Genomic DNA, 22,817 nt, shown 5'->3' on the forward strand with positions numbered 1-22,817 from the left:
TAGAATTTATGCGTATAGTCGGAAACAGTCAAAGGGTTAAGGAAGAAAGAGAGGCAGTAATTTCATGCACTGGTCAGGGAGGTATACCATCTTTTAGGAGTGAAGAAGAGCAGAATGTAAGTGTGGGGGAGGTACGTGAGGCATTACGTAGAATGAATGGGGCTAAAGCAGCTGGAACTGATGGGATCATGGCAGAAATGTTAAAAGCAGGGGGGGATATAGTATTGGAGTGGTTGGTACTTTTGTTTAAGAAATGAATGAAAGAGGGGAAGGTACCTAGGGATTGGCAGAGAGCATGTATAGTCCCTTTATATAAAGGGAAAGGGGGCAAAAGAGACTGTAAAAATTATAGAGGAATAAATTTACCGAGTATACCAGGAAAAGTGTACGGTAGGGTTATAATTGAAAGAATTAGAGGTAAGACAGAATGTAGGATTGCGGATGAGCAAGGAGGTTTCAGAGTGGGTAGGGGATGTGTAGATCAAGTGTTTACATTGAAGCATATATGTGAACAGTATTTAGATAAAGGTAGGGAAGTTTTTATTGCATTTATGGATTTAGAAAAGGTATATGATAGAGTGGATAGAGGAGCAATGTGGCAGATGTTGCAAGTATATGGAATAGGTGGTAAGTTATTAAATGCTGTAAAGAGTTTTTATGAGGATAGTGAGGCTCAGGTTAGGGTGTGTAGAAGAGAGGGACACTACTTCCCGGTAAAAGTAGGTTGTAGACAGGGATGTGTAATGTCACCATGGTTGTTTAATATATTTATAGATGGGGTTGTAAAGGAAGTAAATGCTAGGGTGTTCGGGAGAGGGGTGGGATTAAATTTTGGGGAATCAAATTCAAAATGGGAATTGACACAGTTACTTTTTGCTGATGATACTGTGCTTATGGGAGATTCTAAAGAAAAATTGCAAAGGTTAGTGGATGAGTTTGGGAATGTGTGTAAAGGTAGAAAGTTGAAAGTGAACATAGGAAAGAGTAAGGCAATGAGGGTATCAAATGATTTAGATAAAGAAAAATTGGATATCAAATTGGGGAGGAGGAGTATGGAAGAAGTGAATGTTTTCAGATACGTACTTGGGAGTTGATGTGTCGGCGGATGGATTTATGAAGGATGAGGTTAATCATAGAATTGATGAGGGAAAAAAGGTGAGTGGTGCATTGAGGTGTATGTGGAGTCAAAAAACATTATCTATGGAGGCAAAGAAGGGAATGTATGAAAGTATAGTAGTACCTACACTCTTATATGGGTGTGAAGCTTGGGTGGTAAATGCAGCAGCGAGGAGACGGTTGGAGGCAGTGGAGATGTCCTGTTTAAGGGCAATGTGTGGTGTAAATATTATGCAGAAAATTCGGAGTGTGGAAATTAGGAAAAAGTGTGGAGTTAATAAAACTATTAGTCAGAGGGCAGAAGAGGGGTTGTTGAGGTGGTTTGATCATTTAGAGAGAATGGATCAAAGTAGAATGACATGGAAAGCATATAAATCTATAGGGGAAGGAAGGCGGGGTAGGGGTCGTCCTCGAAAGGGTTGGAGAGAGGGGGTAAAGGAGGTTTTGTGGGCAAGGGGCTTGGACTTCCAGCAAGCGTGCGTGAGTGTGTTAGATAGGAGTGAATGGAGACGAATGGTACTTGGGACCTGACGATCTGTTGGAGTGTGAGCAGGGTAATATTTAGTGAAGGGATTCAGGGAAACCGGTTATTTTCATATAGTCGGACTTGAGTCCTGGAAATGGGAAGTACAATGCCTGCACTTTAAAGGAGGGGTTTGGGATATTGGCAGTTTGGAGGGATATGTTGTGTATCTTTATATGTGTATGCTTCTAAACTGTTGTATTCTGAGCACCTCTGGAAAAACAGTGATAATGTGTGAGTGTGGTGAAAGTGTTGAATGATGATGAAAGTATTTTCTTTTTGGGGATTTTCTTTCTTTTTTGGGTCGCCCTGCCTCGGTGGGAGATGGCCGAATTGTTGAAAAAAAAAAAAATCAAAATAAGATTAAAAACTGCTTCCATTGTAAAATTACTACAGTATAATGGCAAAATGAACACAGATTTAACCCTTACACTGCTGGTGTTATATTATCACGGCTTACAAGCCAGTGTTGGTGCCGTATAAACCCTTTCAGGGTTGGTGCCGTCCTAGTAAGGCTTGCACGCCAGGGTTGGTGCTGTACTAGTAAGCGTAAATTCTAGCGCCTTCAAATCTAGCGAGAGAAAGCTGGTAGCCCTACATATGAAAGAATGGGTCTATGGGGTCAGTGTGCACAGTATAAAAAAAAATCCTGCAGCACACAGTGCATAATGAGAAAAAAAACTTCAACCGTGTTTTTGGCTTAACCCTTTCAGGGTCGGCAAGTCCTCTCCTAAACTTGTTCTCAGGGTCAGAAATTAAAAAAAAAAAAAAAAAAAAAAAATCTTATGAAAAACATAGAGAATCTTTTCCCAATCATAATGACACCAAAAGTATGAAATTTGATGGAAAACTTAAGGAATTATGCTCTCGCGAAGTTAGCGGTCTCGACAATGTTTAAGCATCAGCGATTTTGCCCAGTTTGAACCCTATTTTCAGCCAATTCCAATGTACCAGTTGACAAAAATCACAACTATTTCGCTAGAACTCCATTTTGTCTATTGAATGAGTACAAGAAACCATCCATTTACCTATTTCAACTATCCAATAAAGTGGTCAGAAATTGGCAATTTTGCCAATTTCACACAAATTTCAAAAGATGCCAATTTCCAAATAGGGTCCAGAATAAACAAGACAGACATTCCTGGTACTAAAATAACATTTCCTCTGTTCATTAGTCACATCCCCAGGCTTCTGTTACATTTCTTTTGCTTTCCACTTTGAATTTTGATTCTCACAAAAAAAAGAAGATTTACTGTTATGTAGACTACTGCATTAGTGTAGAAATGGTGTAGAAATGGTATAAATAATATCAGCACACTTGTGAAAGAATATTAAACTCACCAGTTGATGTGTATTGGACGCATGTCTTGATTTATTTACTTTTGAACTTTGGCAAAAATCGAACATTTCTGCTACTTTGAGCTCAATTTTAAGGTACTTTTCATTGTAAAACCAATAAAAATTACCTCTATTTCCATAATATGTCTTCCATTCTATAAAATGAGACCAGGAAAACTAGAATACAACCATAAATAGCATACGAAAATACACTTCAAAATCGCTGATTTAAACCAAAAATACGGTTGGAGTTTTTTTTCTCATTATGCACTGTGTACTACAGGATTTTTTTTATACTGCACACACTGACCACAAAGAACCATTCTTTCATATGCAGGCCTACCAGCTTTCTCTCGCTAGATTTGAAGGCGCTAGAATTTATGCGTACTAGTACAGCACCAACCCAGGCGTGCAAGCCGTACTAGTTAGGCACCAACCCTGAAAGGGTTAAAAGAGCGATTTTGCAGTGCATTTTCGTATGGTATTTACAGTTGTATTCTAGTTTTCCTGGTCTCATTTTATAGAATGGAAGGCATATTACAGAAATTGAGATAATTGTGATTGGGATTGGTTCCGCAATGAAAACTACCTTGATATTGAGCTCAAAGTAGCAGAAATGTTCGATTTTTGCCACAGTTCAAAAGTAAACAAATCATGCCATGCGTCCAATACACATCAACTGGCGAGTCTAATATTCTTTCACAAGTGTGCTGATATTATTTATACCATTTCTACACTAATGCAGTAGTCTGCATAACAGTAAATCTTCAATTTTTTTGTGAGAATAAAAATTCAAAGTGGAAAGCAAAAGAAATGTAAGAGGGGTCTGGGGACGTGACTAATTGAACAGAGAAAATGTTATTTTAGTGCCAGGAATGTCTGTCTTGTTTATTCTGGACCCTATTTGGAAATTGGCATCTTTTGAAATTTGTGTGAAATTGGCAAAATTGCCAATTTCTGACCACTTTATTGGATAGTTGAAATCGGTAAATGGGTGGTTTCTTGTACTCATTCGATAGAAAACCTGGAGTTATAGTGAAATAGTTATGACTTTTGTTGACTGGTACATTGGAATTGGCTGAAAATAGAGTTCAAGGTGGGCAAAATCGCTGATGCATAAACATTGTCGAGACCACTAACTTCGCAAGTGCATAATTCCGTAAGTTTTCCATCAAATTTCATACTTTTGGTGTCACTATGATCGGATAAAGATTTTCTATAATTTCAGAAGAATTTTTTTTTTTTCCCAAAAATTTTCGACCCTGATAGGGTCGAAAAAGGGTTAATACTCCAAAATTCTAGCAGCTTCAAATCTTGCGGGAGAAAGCTGGTAGATCTACATGTGAGAGAATGGGTCTGCGTGGTTAGTGCGTGCAGTATAAAAAACAAAACCTGCAGCACGCAATACATGAGAATAAAAAGCTCCGACTGTGTTTTTGGTATAAATGCTGACTTCCTGGTGTATTTTCATATGGTATTTATGGTTGTATTCTTGTTTTCTTGGTCTCTTTTGATAGAATGGAAGATATGTTACAGAAATAGAGATGATTTTTGACTGGTTTCACGACGAAAAGTACTTTGAAGTTGAGCTCAAAGTAGCAGAAATGTTCAATTTTTGCCAATGTTCAAGAGTAAACAAATGACATCACCGTCTAGTATGTGTCCAACTGGCCAGTCTAATACACAGTCACGAATGGGTTGACATTATTTATAGAATTATTACAATAATGCAGTAGTCTGCATAACAGTAAATTTTCTATTTTTTGTGTGAATAAAAATTCAAAATAGAAAGCAAAAATAATATAAGAGGGGCCTGGAGACATGACTAATGAACAGAGATGATGTTATTTTAGTGCCAGGAATGTCTGCATTGATTATTCTGGACCCTATTTTGAAATTGGCATCTTTTGAAATTTGTGTGAAATTGGCCAAATTGCCAATATCTGACCACTTTATTGGGTAGTTGAAATCAGTAAATGGGCAGTCTCTTGTATTCAGTTGATAGAACAAATCTAGTTCTAGCGAAATAGCCTTGAATTTGGGTGACTGGAACAATGGAATTGGACGCAAATAGGGCTCAAATTGGGCAAAATCGCCGATGCATATAGTATATCGCGGAGACCGCTAACTTCATGAGAGCGCAATTCCACAAGTTTTTCATCAAATTTCGTACTTTTGGTGTCATTACCACCGGTTAAAGATTCTCTATCATTTTATAACAAAACAAATTTTTTTTTTTAAATTCTTCGACACTGAGAGCAAGTTTGTGAGCAGGGGTCTTGACAGTGAAAGGGTTAATCAGTTCCATAATTTAATTCATTATACTTTTTTTAAATTATTATCCAGAGAACAGAGGAAGGGTTGTCGAGGTGGTTTGGACATACAGAGAGAATGGAACAAATTAGAATGACTTGGAGGCAGGGTAGTGGGCATCCTAGGACAAGTAGAAGGGGCAGGGGAGGTGGGTTAAAGGAGGTAGTGTGTGTGAGGGGCTTGAACTTCCAGCAAGCATGCGTAAGTGTGTTACATAGAAGTGAGTGGAAACAAATAGTTTTTATGGTTTGAATGTGCTGTTGGAGTGTGAGCAAAATAACATTTATGAAAGGATTCAGGGAAACCAGTTAGCCAGATTAGAGTCCTGGATGTGGGACATACAGTGCCTGCACTCTGAAGAAGGGTGTTGACGCATTGCAGAATTTTAATGGTAGTGTAGGCATGCCTCTTGCAAGACAGCAATGAAGTGAATGATGGTGGGAAAGAGCCGATGTGTTAATAAAAAAAAATAATGGTTTGGAAGGAGATGTACTCAGAGATTTTTCTAAAATACTGAACAAATGCACTGGCCTGTGAGTTTTAGGACTCGCTCACCTTGGGTTCAAACCTTGCCTGTTCTGTGATAAGTTATCACTAAGAAAACGTTAAGAACAAAAAGTACATATTTATAATAAACCAAGAGTGTGAAGTAAAAGGACACAAGTGCAACTAATGTGACATTTTTATTGTGGCAACGTTTCGCTCTCCAGGAGCTCTGTCAAGTCGGTAACGGCTTGACAAAGCTCCTGGAGAGCGAAACGTTGCCACAATAAAAATGTCACATTAGCTGCACTTGTGTCCTTTTACTTTACATATTGTTGGTAATTCTACCAACATTATTACAAACCAAGAGTGGCAGCAATAGACAATGATGTTTAGCAGTTAATTTGAGAATCATTGAGGAATAATCATACAAGGAGAGTACTAGAAATGAAAAAATATAACAGTTGTCAACAATAAGAGAATGAGCTATTAATGACTGGGCTGGATGAAGGCAAGCTTGTAAAGCTAAAGCATGAAAGTAAGTTGGAGGTAAGGAGTAGGAGACAAAGACAAGGTGAGAGAACAGGAAGTGTATGACAGAAAACCAATATGGATGATTGTATGCTCTTGTGCAAGAATAGGAATACAGTGGACCCTCAGATTTCATCTGCTTTGGATATCATACAATTTAGATTTCGACCACTTTTATGGGCGAAATTTTACCCCGGGTTTCACACCTCCGCTCAAAAATCGTCTGTATCAGACGCATCCGCCCGACTGGGACACGGCTGCTCACACATATGTGACTCAGTCTGCCTCTGTCATTGATTCAGTGAGCAATACTGTGTATATTCATCCGAAACATTGGTGGTAGAGGGCAGTGGTGATGGTGGAAGAGTGTGGTAGTGATGGTGGTAGTGTGGTAGCGATGGTGGTAGAGGGTGGTAGTGATGGTGGTAGAGGGTGGTAGTGGTGGTGGTAGTGGGTGGTAGTGATGGTGGTAGAAGGTGGTTGTAGTTGTAATGGTGGAAGAGGGTGGTAGTGATAGTGGTAGAGGGTGGTAGTGATAGTGGTAGAAGGTGGTAGTGATGGTGGTAGAGGGTGGTAGTGATGGTGGTAAAGGGTGGTTGTGATGGCAAACAGTTACCGGGGAAAGTTGTGGAAGCGACAATTTGCGAAAAGGCAAGGCGGTTGCAAGCGGCTCTCGTAAAGAATATGCCAACAAGTTTTTCAGTAAAGGTAAAAGTGATTTAAATGTTCATTTATCCATTAAAATTAGTGCTTTATATTTCTCATTGTTTTTTGTATGTAAAACTAAAGTTATTCTCTATAAAATGTACTTGTTAATATTTTTGGGTGTCTGGAATGGATTAATTGGATTTACATTATATTTCTTATGGGAAATATTACTTCAGTTTTCGTCCATTTTGGATTTCGACCGACGTTCTAGAACGGATTAAGGATGAAAATCAGGGGTCCACTGTACTGAGAAATGCAGCTTTATAGTAGAAAGTTTTATTGTAGAAAACTGTGTATTGATTTGTATGATTCAATGCTTTAAACATAGAAGATTGCTGGCATCATTATTAATTTAACATTAAAATCTGGAGGAGTACGACCGAGTTTGGATATTTGGGAGTGAACACATCAGCAAATAGTTCTAGGAGAGAAGAGGTGAACCACAGAATATATGGGGAAAAAAAGGAGGGTGGCGAGTTGAAGTATCTGAGGAAAGAAAGAAATTAACCTATGAATGCATAACGTATTACTAAATTTAAAAAGAAAAACTTTTTTGTTTTTTATTTTAGGTTACCTTGCCTCGGTAAGATATGGCCGGTTTGTTGAAAAAACATAAATACAGATAAAAAAAAAGTGACAGAGGACTGTGGTACTAATACAGTGGACCCTCGACAATGATATTAATCCGTTCCTGAGATCTCATCGTTAATCAAAATTATTATTAGTTGAGTTAATTTTCCCCATAAGAAATAATGGAAATCAAATTAATCCGTGCAAGACACCCAAAAGAATTGAAAAAAAAAAATTTTACCACATGAAATATTAATTTTAATACACACAAACTGAAGAAGACATGTACAATTACATAACACTTACCTTTATTGAAGATCTGGTGATGATTGATAGGATAGGAGGAGGGGAGTGTGTGGATGGTGTTAGTGTTTAGAAGGGGAATCCCCTTCCATTAGGACTTGAGGTGTCAAGTCCTTTTCCGGGGTTACTTCCCTTCTTCTTTTAATGCCACTAGGACCAGCTTGAGAGTCACTGGACCTCTGTCGCACAACATATCTGTCCATAGAGGCCTGTACCTCCCATTCCTTTATGACATTGTCAGTGTCACAATTAAACACTTGTTCAGCTTCAATTCTTCAATGTCTATGTACTCCTTGAATTTCTGCACATATTTTTCAGCTGCTTTTTGGTCCGAACTGGCAGCTTCACCATGCCTTATCACACTATGTATGCCATTACGATTCCTAAATCTCTCAAATCAACCTTTGCTGGCCTTAAATTCACTCACATCACCACTAGTTGCAGGCATTTTTCTAATTAAATCCTCATGCAACTTCCTAGCCTTTTCACATATGATCGCTTGAGAGATGCTATCTCCTGCTATCTGTTTTTCGTTTATCCACACCAATAACAGTCTCTCAACATCTTCTATCACTTGCGATCTCAGTTTCGAAAACATAGTTGCACCTTTGGCAAGAGCAGCTTCCTTGATTGCCGTTTTCTTGGCCACAATAGTAGCAATGGTTGATTGAGGTTTTGTGTACAACCTGGCCAGCTCGGAGACATGCACTCCACTTTCATACTTAGCAATGATCTCTTTCTTCATATCCATAGTAATTCTCACCCTTTTTGCTGTAGGGTTGGCACTAGAAGCTTTTTTGGGGCCCATGGTGACCTATTTTGCAGGTGCAATCACTAAAAACGCTGTGATAATATGAAATGTTCCGATTGTATGTTTGGATGGGACCGCGGTGGCTGGCTGGCTTGTAAACACTGGCCACAAGTGGACGCGTCTCGAGCAGAACGAATTGTGTTGGTCGAGTTTTTTAGCGCCAGTTGAGGCAAAATTTTTGCGTTAAAATGTATCGCTAGTCGGATTTAACGTTAGACGATGCCATCGTTGGTCGAGGGTCCACTGTACTTTTATATCGATGCAAGGCATGGGTTTTGAATGCTGTAGTGAAAACGAGGCTGGAGGCAGCAGAGATGTCATGTTTGAAAGCAATGCATGGTACGAATATCATTCAGAGAATTCAGAGAGTAGAAATTAAAAGGTGAAAATAAATGGTATAAAATACCGACACAATGGAAATACAAACACACATGCAGTATATTGTGATCCTTTATTGACGTTTCGCCCACACAGTGGGCTTTATCAAGTCACAAACAGATCTACCTGGGTAGAAGGGTAGAATGGAGGAACACTGCAGAAGATCTACTCGTATACTTATCCAATCTTTCTTCCAAGCTACCCAAGGTATTAGACTCTACGACCCTACTCGGTAGACAGTCACATGCAGCATTCTCCACCTGACCCAGCATTCTCAACCTGACTTCATCCTATAAATACTCACGTACTTTGTACCCAGGTAGGTCTGTTTGACTTGATAAAGCCCACTGTGTGGGTGAAACATTGTCAATAAAGGATCACATTGTACTGCATATGTGTTTATATTTCCAGAAATTAAAAGGTGATGTGGCATGACCAGGGGTAAAATTCAGAGGGCTGAGGAGGGGGTTGGGGTGGTTTGGGCATGCAGTGATGGTGAAAATGGATAGGTTGATGAAGAGGATGTATAAATCTGGGCAGAAAGGCAGAAGGAAAGGGTCATCCCAGGAATAGTTGGAGGGATGGGGGTACTGGCTTTGAGTTTTAGGGGTTTGAGCATCCAGCAGGCATATGCATATGTGTAAGATAGGAGTGCATAGAGACACATGGCTTTTAATGGACATGCCATTGGAGTATGAGCAGGATAACTCTTATGAAGGGATTCAGGGAAACCGGTGAGCTGGACTTGAGTCATGGAAATATGAAGAACAGTGCCTGCACTCTGAAGGAGGGATAGGTATACTGCAGTTGATATTAGCAAATTTCTGGAAAGACTGCAATTGAGTGAATGCTGGTGAATGTCTTTTTTTTTTTTTTTTTTTTTTTTTAGGGGAATGGGTCACTCTGCATAGGTAGGAGACAGCTACTGAAACTAAAAAAAAAATATACATGTATATAAACATATTATTATTATTATTACCAAGTTGTTATTGTGGCTAATTCATCATCATATTAAAGATCATTATTCTCACAATTTAACCCTTTAAGTTTCCTCACCCCTGATCTGAAAAGTGTCCACAGGGCCCAAGAACTAAAAAAAAAAAATTATATGGTAGAGAACCTTTTTCTGAAGGTAATGAAACCGAAACTGAAAAATTTCATAGAAAACCTACGGAATTATACTCTTGCAAAGTTAGCAGTCTCTGCGATATTTACACAGCGGCGATTTTACCCACTTTGAGCCCTATTTTCAGCCAATTCCATTGTTCCAGTTGACCAAACTCATAGATATCTTGCTAGTACAGTGGACCCTCGGGTAACAACGTCACTGGATAACGAAAAAGTCGGATAGTGACACGTTTCTGCATCAAAATATTGGCTCGGTTACCGAAAAAGAACTCGGTTAGGGACATTCGTCCCGAACATGTCAGCGCGGCGTGAGTGGCTCAGACACTAGTTTGCCATTGTTTACAAGCCAGTGAAGATGATTCCACGAGTACATGCGATATATTTTGTATTATTCCATTGTGTTTAGTGCTTGTAACTGCTAAATAAGCAACGATGGGCCCAAAGAAAGCTTCTAGTGCCAGCCCTGTGGTAAAGAGGGTGAGAAACACTATAGAATTCAAGAAAAAGTTTGTAGAAAGATATGAAAGTGGTAGTGGTAGAGGGTAGTAGTGATGGTGGTAGTGGTGGTAGAGGGTGGTAGTGATGGTGGTAGAGGGTGGTAGTGATGGTGGTAGAGGGTGGTAGTGATGGTGGTAGAGGGTGGTAGTGATGGTGGTAGAAGGTAGTAGTGATGGTGGTAGAGGGTAGTAGTGATGGTGGTAGAGGGTAGTAGTGATGGTGGTAGAGGGTAGTAGTGATGGTGGTAGAGGGTAGTAGTGATGGTGGTAGAGGGTAGTAGTGATGGTGGTAGAGGGTAGTAGTGATGGTGGTAGAGGGTAGTAGTGATGGTGGAGAGGGTAGTAGTGATGGTGGTAGAGGGTGGTATAGGCCAACAGGCCTTCTGCAGTGTTCCTGCTTTCTTATGTGCAAACATTTATGGATGAACATCACCCTGACACAGCTATTGCAGGCCGTGCTGGCAACATCTACAATGACAATGTTGTGTCCCATTTCAGGGAAATCTTAAAAAGATGCCAGAAACAGAGCTCTCTGGGCAGATTTTTGGTGCAACAGGGGTCCAGTGACACTCAAGCTGGTCCTAGTGGCATTAACCCTTTCAGGGTCGAGAGGCCCTCTCCTAAACTCGTTCTCTGGGTCGAAAATTTTTCGGGGGGGGAAAAAAAAAAAAAAAACTATGAAATGATAGAGAATCTTTTCCCGGTCATAATGACACCAAAAGTATGAGATTTGATGGAAAACTTACGGAATTATGCTCTTGTGAAGTTAGCAGTCTCGACGATGTTTACGCATCGGAGATTTCGCCCACTTCGAGTCCTATTTTCGGCGAATTCCTGTGTACTTGTCAACAAAAAATCATATTTATTTCGCTAGAATTCCATTTTTTCTATCGAATTAGTACAAGAAACCACCAATTTACCAATTTCAACTGTCCAATAAAGTGGTTAGATATTGGCAATTTTGCCAATTTCACACAAATTTCAAAAGATGCCAATTTCCAAATAGGGTCCAGAATAAACAAGACAGACATTCCTGGCACTAAAATAACAAGTTCTCTGTTTGTTAGTCACATCCCCAGGCCCCTCTTACATTTCTTTTGCTTTCCACTTTTGAATTTTTATTCTCACAAAAAATAAGAGATTTACTGTTATGCAGACTACTGCATTAGTGTAGAAATGGTATAAATAATATCAGAGCACTTGTGAAAGAATATTAGACTCACCAGTTGATGTATATTGGACGCTAGGCATGATTTGTTTACTTTTGAACTTTGGTAAAAATCGAACATTTCTGCTACTTTGAGCTCAATTTCAAGGTACTTTTCATCGTGAAACCAATCAAAATCATCTGAATTTCTGTAAAATGTCTTCCATTCTATAAAATGAAACCAGGAAAACTAGAATACAACCATAAATACCATATGAAAATACAGTGCAAAGTCGCTGTTTTAATCCAAAAACATGGTCAGTTTTTTTTTTCGCATTACACAGTGTGCTGCAGAATTTTTTTTATACTGCGCACACTGACCACACAGACCCATTCTTTCATATGTAGGCCTACCAGCTTTCTCACGCTAGATTTGAAGGCACTAGAATTTAGGCGTTCTAGTATGTCAATAACCCTGGTGCGTAAGCCGTACTAGTATGTCGGAAACCCTGAAAGGGTTAAAAAACAAAGGACAGAGGTAACCCCAGAAAAGGACTTGTTACCTTAAGTCTTTATGGAAGTGGAATCCCCTTCCAAAAAGACTTCCTCCTCCCATCTCATCACTCATCAATACATCTTCTATAAAGGTAAGTGTCATTTCAGTATTGTTTATTCTGCAGGTCTCATTGTTTTCTTTGTAGGGAAATGTATATTTCATATAAAAAAATTATTTTGTTTAATACTTTTGAGGGTCTGGAATGGATTAATTGGATTTCCATTATTTCTTATAGGGAAAATTAATTCTGATAACGAAAAAATCAGTTAAAGACAAACTCTCTGGACTGGATCAATGTCGTTGCCCGAGGGTCCACAATATTCCTACTATTCTATCAACTGAGAACAAAAAAAAAAAAAAAAAGCCCACTTACCTATTTCAACTACCAAATAAAGTGATCAGAAATTGGCAATTTGGCCAATTTCACACAAAATTAAAAAAAATGCAAATTTAAAAATAGGGTCCAGAATAAAGAATGTAGACATTCCTGGCACTAAAAAAGACTTGCTTTCGAAGATTTACTGCTATGCAGACTACTGCATTATTGTAATAATTGTGTAAATAATGTCTGTGCATTTGTGAATGTGTAGTAGACCAACTAATTGGACATGTATTGGAAAAGTGACGCAATTTGTGTACAGGTACCATCCGGCTTACAACCGACCTTGGTTCCGACCAACCGGTCGTAAATAGAAATGGACATAAGTCGAAACTTACTACTGAATATCAACATCACATTTTTGTAATGACTTTATTTTAGTGTTTTATTTTGGTATTTCATTTTTTACTTAACTTTTTATACTGTTAGTACTGTATTTTATACTGAAAGGTTTAGGATAAACACTGTACAACACAAACAGTTGTTTGTTTCCAAGAAATTTGGCATAAAAAACACAGTCGTAAGTCAAGTGGTCATATGTCGAGCAGGTCGTAAGTTGGATGTTAGGTGTACTCTAGATTATCAGCAAAGATCAAACATTTCCACTATTTTGAGCTTAATTTCAAGTTATTTCCAGTCCTGAAACCAATCAAAATCATCTCCATTTCTGTAATATCTCCCATTCTATCAAGAGAGACCAAAAAACCGTGAATACAACCATAAAAGCCAGATGTAAATACATTGCAAATTTGCTGTTTTAAACCATAAACACAGTCCCAGTTTTATCTCATTATGTGCTGGGTGCTGCAGGGTTATTTTACAAGGTGCACACTTACTGCATAGACCCATTTTCTCATAACTAGGCCCAAATTTACCATTCACACCTTGTCTGAGTGAGGTGAGCTTATGGCATAATTCTATGGCAAAGACATAGACTTCAAACCCGTGAAGTGGTTAATGAAAAATTTCCAGGGTAGGTGGCGTATCCAGGTCTGATCCAAAGAAAGCAAGAAATCAGTGCCAGTTTCTCAGATCAAGAACCATTCATTAACCCTTTGATTGTTTCGGCCGTATATATACGTCTTACAAGCCAGTGTAGTAGGTTGGTAGACAGCAACCACCCAGGGAAGTACTACCGTCCTGCCAGATGACTGTGAAACAGAAACCTGTAACTGTTTTGCATAATGGTAGGATTGCTGGTTTCTTTTTCTGTCTCATAAACACGCTAGATAACAGGGATATCTTGCTACTCCTACTTATACTTTGGTCACACTTCACAGACACGCACATGCATATATATATATATATACATCTAGGTTTTTCTCCTTTTTCTAAATAGCTCTTGTTCTTCTTTATTTCTTCTATTGTCCATGGGGAAGTGGAAAAGAATCTTTCCTCCGTAAGCCATGCGTGTCGTATGAGGCGACTAAAATGCCGGGAGCAATGGGCTAGTAACCCCTTCTCCTGTAGACATTTACTAAAAAAGAGAAGAAGAAAAACTTTATAAAACTGGGATGCTTGAATGTGCATGGATGTAGTGTGGATGACAAGAAACAGATGATTGCTGATGTTATGAATGAAAAGAAGTTGGATGTCCTGGCCCTAAGTGAAACAAAGCTGAAGGGGGTAGGGGAGTTTTGGTGGGGAGAAATAAATGGGATTAAATCTGGAGTATCTGAGAGAGTTAGAGCAAAGGAAGGGGTAGCAGTAATGTTGAAGGATCAGTTATGGAAGGAGAAAAGAGAATATGATTGTGTAAATTCAAGAATTATGTGGATTAAAGTAAAGGTTGGATGCGAAAAGTGGGTCATAATAAGCCTGTATGCACCTGGAGAAGAGAGGAATGTAGAGGAGAGAGAGAGATTTTGGGAGATGTTAAGTGAATGTATAGGAACCTTTAAACCAAGTGAGACAGTAATTGTGGTAGGGGACCTGAATGCTAAAGTAGGAGAAACTTTTAGAGAGGGTGTGGCAGGTAAGTTTGGGGTGCCAGGTGTAAAAGGAGAGCCCTTTGATTGAACTTTGTATAGAAAGGGGTTTAGTTATAGGTAATACATATTTTAAGAAAAAGAGGATAAATTAGTATACAAGATATGATGTAGGGCGAAATGACCATATACACAAGGCACAGATCACTCTTTGATGTTCCTCGTGTCCATCTCACACTATGCAAAAATTCAATGCACATAAAAGGCCCTAAAATCTGGAATTCATAACCTGTAAATATAAAAGAAACACTACCTGTTTATAAATTCAAGTCTCTTCTCAAAGATCACTTACTCACCCAAAACCAAATAAATACTGAATAACTGAACCTTATAAATTGTATATCTTAAATGTTTCTCACAATTATATCACATAAATGTTAAACCTAAAACCCAATCTAACTTTATTATTTTTTAAATACACTACCTAACAGAATCACTATCTAATGGAATGCAACCATATGACCTGTCTTTGTAATACTCACTTGTGCTTTATAGTAATCTGTTTACATTAATGTTTTATCACTGATTTCATCATTGCTTAGTTAATCTTAAGTTAATTTTAAGCCAGCCCGTAATGCTATGCATAGTATAAGTGGCTTTGGCATGCTGCTCTTATCTGTATTTTTTTGTACCTCTGTATGTGTGCTCAAATTGGAAAATAAATATGTATTGGTAGATAAAAGACTGTTGAGTAGACTTCAGGATGTACATGTTTATAGAGGGGCCACAGATATATCAGATCACTTTCTAGTTGTAGCTACACTGAGAGTAAAAGGTAGATGGGATACAAGGAGAATAGAAGCATCAGGGAAGAGAGAGGTGAAGGTTTATAAACTAAAAGAGGAGGCAGTTAGGGTAAGATATAAACAGCTATTGGAGGATAGATGGGCTAATGAGAGCATAGGCAATGGGGTCGAAGAGGTATGGGGTAGGTTTAAAAATGTCGTGTTAAAGTGTTCAGCAGAAGTTTGTGGTTACAGGAAAGTGGGTGCAGGAGGGAAGAGGAGCGATTGGTGGAATGATGATGTAAAGAGAGTAGTAAGGGAGAAAAAGTTAGCATATGAGAAGTTTTTACAAAGTAGAAGTGATGCAAGGAGGGAAGAGTATATGGAGAAAAAGAGAGAGGTTAAGAGAGTGGTGAAGCAATGTAAAAAGAGAGCAAATGAGAGAGTGGGTGAGATGTTATCAACAAATTTTGTTGAAAATAAGAAAAAGTTTTGGAGTGAGATTAACAAGTTAAGGAAACCTAGAGAACAAATGGATTTGTCAGTTAAAAATAGGAGAGGAGAGTTATTAAATGGAGAGTTAGAGGTATTGGGAAGATGGAGGGAATATTTTGAGGAATTGTTAAATGTTGATGAAGATAGGGAAGCTGTGATTTCGTGTATAGGGCAAGGAGGAACAACATCTTGTAGGAGTGAGGAAGAGCCAGTTGTGAGTGTGGGGGAAGTTCGTGAGGCAGTAGGTAAAATGAAAGGGGGTAAGGCAGCCGGGATTGATGGGATAAAGATAGAAATGTTAAAAGCAGGTGGGGATATAGTTTCTGAGTGGTTGGTGCAATTATTTAATAAATGTATGGAAGAGGGTAAGGTACCTAGGGATTGGCAGAGAGCATGCATAACCATACCCCCCACTAACGCGACGGGCTGGAGTTTTGAGACTATGACCGTGGGTTCAATCCCGGCCGGGGGTATGGTTTGTTTGCAATCGTGTCATTACGATTTCTTGAGTCAGAGCATGCATAGTTCCTTTGTATAAAGGCAAAGGGGACAAAAGAGAGTGCAAAAATGACTCACGAAATCGTAATGACATGATTGCAAACAAACCATACCCCGACCGGGATTGAACCCGTGGTCAGAGAGTCTCAAAACTCCAGCCCGTCGCGTTAGCCACTAGACCAGCTAGCCACAATAAGATCGTCCAACTAGGTATATTTCTACACCATAGGAAGGTTAGCACAGGCACCACTGTGACCACAAATGCAAGTTTTTACAGACGAATCTCCAGCTCGCGTGGCCGTGATGAACTCTAGCTCAAGTCCCTTCACTGTCGTCAACCTGACTCACGAAATCGTAATGACACGATTGCAAACAAACCATACCCCGGCCGGGATTGAACCCGCGGTCAGAGAGTCTCAAAACTCCAGCCCGTCGTGTTAGTCACTAGACCAGCTAGCCACAATAAGATTCGTCCAACTAGGTATATTTCTACACCATAGGAAGGTTAGAGTTCGTCACGGCCACGCAAGCTGGAGATTCGTCTGTAAAAACTTGCATTTGTGGTCACAGTAGTGCCTGTGCTAACCTTCCTATGGTGTAGAAATATACCTAGTTGGACGAATCTTATTGTGGCTAGCTGGTCTAGTGGCTAACGCGACGGGCTGGAGTTTTGAGACTCTCTGATCGTGGGTTCAATCCCAGCCGGGGTATGGTTTGAGTGCAAAAATTATAGGGGGATAAGTCTGTTGAGTATACCTGGTAAAGTGTATGATAGAGTTATTATTGAAAGAATTAAGAGTAAGACGGAGAATAGATAGCAGATGAACAAGGAGGCTTTAGGAAAGGTAGGGGGTGTGTGGACCAGGTGTTTACAGTGAAACATATAAGTGAACAGTATTTAGATAAGGCTAAAGAGGTCTTTGTGGCATTTATGGATTTGGAAAAGGCGTATGACAGGGTGGATAGGGGGGCAATGTGGCAGATGTTGCAGGTGTATGGTGTAGGAGGTAGGTTACTGAAAGCAGCGAAGAGTTTTTACGAGGACAGTGAGGCTCAAGTTAGAGTATGTAGGAAAGAGGGAAATTATTTCACAGGAAAGAGGGAAATTATTTCACAGTAAAAGTAGGCCTTAGACAAGGATGTGTGATGTCACCATGGTTGTTTAATATATTTATAGATGGGGTTGTAAGAGAAGTAAATGCAAGGGTCTTGGCAAGAGGCATGGAGTTAAAAGATAAAGAATCACAAACAAAGTGGGAGTTGTCACAGTTGCTCTTTGCTGATGACACTGTGCTCTTGGGAGATTCTGAAGAGAAGTTGCAGAGATTGGTGGATGAATTTGGTAGGGTATGCAAAAGAAGAAAATTAAAAGTGAATACAGGAAAGAGTAAGGTTATGAGGGTAACAAAAAGATTTGGTGATGAAAGATTGGATATCAGATTGGAGGGAGAGAGTATGGAGGAGGTGAATGTATTCAGATATTTGGGAGTGGACGTGTCAGCGGATGGGTCTATGAAAGATGAGGTGAATCATAGAATTGATGAGGGGAAAAGGGTGAGTGGTGCACTTAGGAGTCTGTGGAGACAAAGAACTTTGTCCTTGGAGGCAAAGAGGGGAATGTATGAGAGTATAGTTTTACCAACGCTCTTATATGGGTGTGAAGCATGGGTGATGAATGTTGCAGCGAGGAGAAGGCTGGAGGCAGTGGAGATGTCATGTCCGAGGGCAATGTGTGGTGTGAATATAATGCAGAGAATTCGTAGTTTGGAAGTTAGGAGGAGGTGCGGGATTACCAAAACTGTTGTCCAGAGGGCTGAGGAAGGGTTGTTGAGGTGGTTCGGACATGTAGAGAGAATGGAGCGAAACAGAATGACTTCAAGAGTGTATCAGTCTGTAGTGGAAGGAAGGCAGGGTAGGGGTCGGCCTAGGAAAGGTTGGAGGGAGGGGGTAAAGGAGGTTTTGTGTGCGAGGGGCGTGGACTTCCAGCAGGCATGCGTGAGCGTGTTTGATAGGAGTGAATGGAGACAAATGGTTTTTAATACTTGACGTGCTGTTGGAGTGTGAGCAAAGTAACATTTATGAAGGGGTTCAGGGAAACCGGCAGGCCGGACTTGAGTCCTGGAGATGGGAAGTACAGTGCCTGCACTCTGAAGGAGGGGTGTTAATGTTGCAGTTTAAAAACTGTAGTGTAAAGCACCCCTCTGGCAAGACAGTGATGGAGTGAATCATGGTGAAAGTTTTTCTTTTTCGGGCCACCCTGCCTTGGTGGGAATCGGCCAGTGTGATAATAAAAAAAAATAATAATAATATACATCTTACAAGCCAGTGTTTCGGACGTATGTATACTCAATAATTCTAGCGGCTTCAAATCAAGCAGGAGAAAGCTGGTAGGCCCACATGTGAGAGAATGGGTCTATGTGGTCAGTGTGCACTGTATAAAACAAATTCTGCAGCACGCACTGCTGAATCTGAACAAGACATCCTCTCTTGAGCAACTCTACCAGCAGCTAAACGGAGAACTGAGGTTGGCTAAGCTTGAGATACAGAGACTGACTGAAGAAAACAAGAAGATTCATAGTAATCCTCCTGTTGAGAATCCTCAAGCCAAGAAAGGAACCTGGACAGTGGCTGGAAAGCATGGGACAAAGTTAAGGATCAAGAGGACGGATGGAGAGGTAGAATCAACGAAGATCCAGGAAACTGTTGTGGAAACATCGAACCCATTCTCCGTGCTACCTGATGAACGTGAATCGAACGCTGGGAACATCACGACGAACGACACCAAGGTAAAAACATTGTTGTTGGGGATAGCCAGGTTAGGTACATGGATAGGGCCTTCTGCTTGAAGGATAGGAGTAGGAGGCAGAGGGTGTGTTTTCCTGGGATACTGTTAGCCATCTAGATGACATCATGAGAGGTAATGGGAGAAATCCTATTATCTGTCTCAGTGCTGGAGGCAACGATGTTGGCAGACATAGGAGTGAGGACCTGATTAGCAGGTATAGGTCAGCAACAGAGATAATTAGGAGGAAGGGTTGGAACCCTGTCATATGTGGTATTTTGCCAAGGAGAGGAGTTGGAAATGAATGATTGTCCAGGGCAATTGGTGTCAATTTCTGGTTGGACAAATACTGTAAGGAAAATGCTGTAACATTCATTGACAACTGGGACCTCTTGTATGCCAGAAATGACATGTATGACAGGGATGGGGTTCACTTATCTAGGTCTGGGGTGTGGGCACTGGCAATTGCAGTGGAGGGAGCTGTTAGGACTTTAAACTAGGCGTAGTTAGTGGTATGGGCTTTGGCGGGAAAACAGTGAAGTCCCAGTGTAGTACTATGATGAGTACTAGGGGACCTAGTAATAGGCAGAATGAGGTGGATATTGGAAAGCCAGTGGCACTAGGTGACAAGGACAGTAATAGGTTTAGTGGAAAAACAGAAATGAGCAGGGAGGGTAAAGAAAAAGGAAGGTCTATAAATATACATTATGCTAATACCCGTAGTGCTAGGAATAAGATGGACAAGTTGAGATTAGTTGCTAGTGCAGGTAACATTGATGTATTTGCCATAACTGAGTCTTGGTTTAATTAAAAAGTTGGGACATGCCTGCAGAATGTCACATTCAGGGTTTTAATTGTTTCAAGTAGATAGAAGTATCGGGAAGGGGGTGGGGTGGCACTGTATGTCTGAGATTGCTTGAAATGCTGCATAAAAACGGGTATTAATTCTGAAGTAACACATACAGTCTGTTTGGATAGAGTTTTCAGAGGGGCATGAAAAATTTATTTTAGGTGTGATATACCGTCCCCCAAACTTAGATAGGAGCCAAGGGAGACTACTATGGTAGGAAATTGTTAAGGCCACAAGGCACGATAATGTAGTAATTCTAGGAGACTTTAACCTTAGTCGTATTGATTGGAATTTCTTGACTGGGAATTTAGAATCAAACGACTTCTTAGATGTAGTTCAGGATTGTTTTTTGAAGCAGTTTGTGACAGAGCCTACAAGGGGAAATAACCTTCTTGACTTGGTTTTGGCGAACAAGGAAACCCTTGTTAATAATTTAGAAATTACAGAGGAACTCGGCATAAGCGATCATAAATCAATTACCTTTAGCACTGAATGGAAGTATGATTTTTTTTTTTTTTTTTCAACAAGTCGGTCGTCTCCCACCGAGGCAGGGTGACCCAAAAAAAAGAAAGAAAATCCCCAAAAAGAAAATACTTTCATCATCATTCAACACTTCACCACACTCACACATTATCACTGCTTTTGCAGAGGTGCTCAGAATATAACAGTTTAGAAGCATATACGTATAGAGATACACAACATATCCCTCCAAAGTGCCAATATCCCAAACCCCTCCTTTAAAGTGCAGGCATTGTACTTCCCATTTCCAGGACTCAAGTCCGACTATATGAAAATAACCGGTTTCCCTGAATCCCTTCACTAAATATTACCCTGCTCACACTCCAACAGATCGTCAGGTCCCAAGTATCATTCGTCTCCATTCACTCCTATCTAACACGCTCATGCACGCTTGCTGGAAGTCCAAGCCCCTCACCCACAAAACCTCCTTTACCCCCTCTTTCCAACCCTTTCGAGGACGACCCCTACCCCTCTTTCCTTCCCCTATAGATTTATATGCTTTCCATGTCATTCTACTTTGATCCATTCTCTCTAAATGACCAAACCACCTCAACAACCCCTCTTCTGCCCTCTGACTAATGCTTTTATTAACTCCACACCTTCTCCTAATTTCCACACTCCGAATTTTCTGCATAATATTTACACCACACATTGCCCTTAGACAGGACATCTCCACTGCCTCCAACCGTCTCCTCACTGCTGCATTTACCACCCAAGCTTCACATCCATATAAGAGTGTTGGTACTACTATACTTTCATACATTCCCTTCTTTGCCTCCATAGATAACGTTTTTTGACTCCACATATACCTCAACGCACCACTCACCTTTTTTCCCTCATCAATTCTATGATTAACCTCATCCTTCATAAATCCATCCGCCGACACGTCAACTCCCAAGTATCTGAAAACATTCACTTCTTCCATACTCCTCCTCCCCAATTTGATATCCAATTTTTCTTTATCTAAATCATTTGATACCCTCATCACCTTACTCTTTTCTATGTTCACTTTCAACTTTCTACCTTTACACACATTCTCAAACTCATCCACTAACCTTTGCAATTTTTCTTTAGAATCTCCCATAAGCACAGTATCATCAGCAAAAAGTAACTGTGTCAATTCCCATTTTGAATTTGATTCCCCATAATTTAATCCCACCCCTCTCCCGAACACCCTAGCATTTACTTCTTTTACAACCCCATCTATAAATATATTAAACAACCATGGTGACATTACACATCCCTGTCTAAGACCTACTTTTACCGGGAAGTATTCTCACTCTCTTCTACACACCCTAACCTGAGCCTCACTATCCTCATAAAAGTATGATAGTAGGGATAATTCAGTAATGGTCCCAGATTTTCGCTTAGCAGATTACAATGGGCTTAGAGAACACTTATCATCGGTGGACTGGGGCAACGAAGAGAGCTATCAGTATGACAGCTTTCTTAACACAATACATGCTGCCCAAAGGACATTTATCCCATATAAGGAAATTAGATCGAATAGAAATGACCCAAAATGGATGAATAATAGGCTCATATATCTTTCAGGACAGAAAAAAAGAATTTATAGGCACATCAAAAGAGGTGAGGGTCATCTTATGAATCAGTATATTGACATTAACCCTTTGACTGTTTCGGTCGTATACATGTATATACGTTTTACGAGGTACCGTGTTTGACGTATATATACTCAAATTCTAGCGGCTTTAAATCAAGCAGGAGAAAGCTGGTAGGCCACATGTGAGAGAATGGGTCTGTGTGGTCAGTATGCACCATATAAAAAAAAATCCTGGAGCACACAGTGCATAATGAGAAAAAAAAAACTCGACAGTTTTTTTTAATTAAAACACCGATTTTGTGGTCTGCTTTCATATAGTATTAATGGTTGTATTCTCATCTTCTTGATCTCATTGATAGAATGGACAACATATTACAGAAATAGAGATGATTTTGATTGGTTTTACTATGAAAAGAACCTTGAAATGGAGCTCAAAGTAGAGGAAATGTTTGATTTTTGCCGATGTTCAAAAGTAAACAAATGATGTCATTGCCCAATAAATGTCCAACTAGCCATTCTAATATGCAGTCATGAATGGGTTGACATTATTAATACAATTATTACAATATCGCAGCAGTCTGCATAACAGTAAATCTTCTATTTTTTGTTTGAATA

The 22,817-nt window shown here is 39.7% G+C and overlaps 1 protein-coding gene across 8 annotated transcripts in view; it reads right to left on the reverse strand.

The window, feature by feature from the left end:
- Positions 1-22,817, reverse strand: part of Su(dx) (Suppressor of deltex) — a 171,612-nt gene that overhangs the window by 9,689 nt on the left and 139,106 nt on the right. The gene's annotated exons all lie outside the window — the stretch shown is intronic.

Source organism: Cherax quadricarinatus, chromosome 15, assembly GCF_038502225.1.
Source record: "Cherax quadricarinatus isolate ZL_2023a chromosome 15, ASM3850222v1, whole genome shotgun sequence".
In the NCBI taxonomy this organism is placed as follows: Eukaryota; Metazoa; Arthropoda; class Malacostraca; order Decapoda; family Parastacidae; genus Cherax; species Cherax quadricarinatus.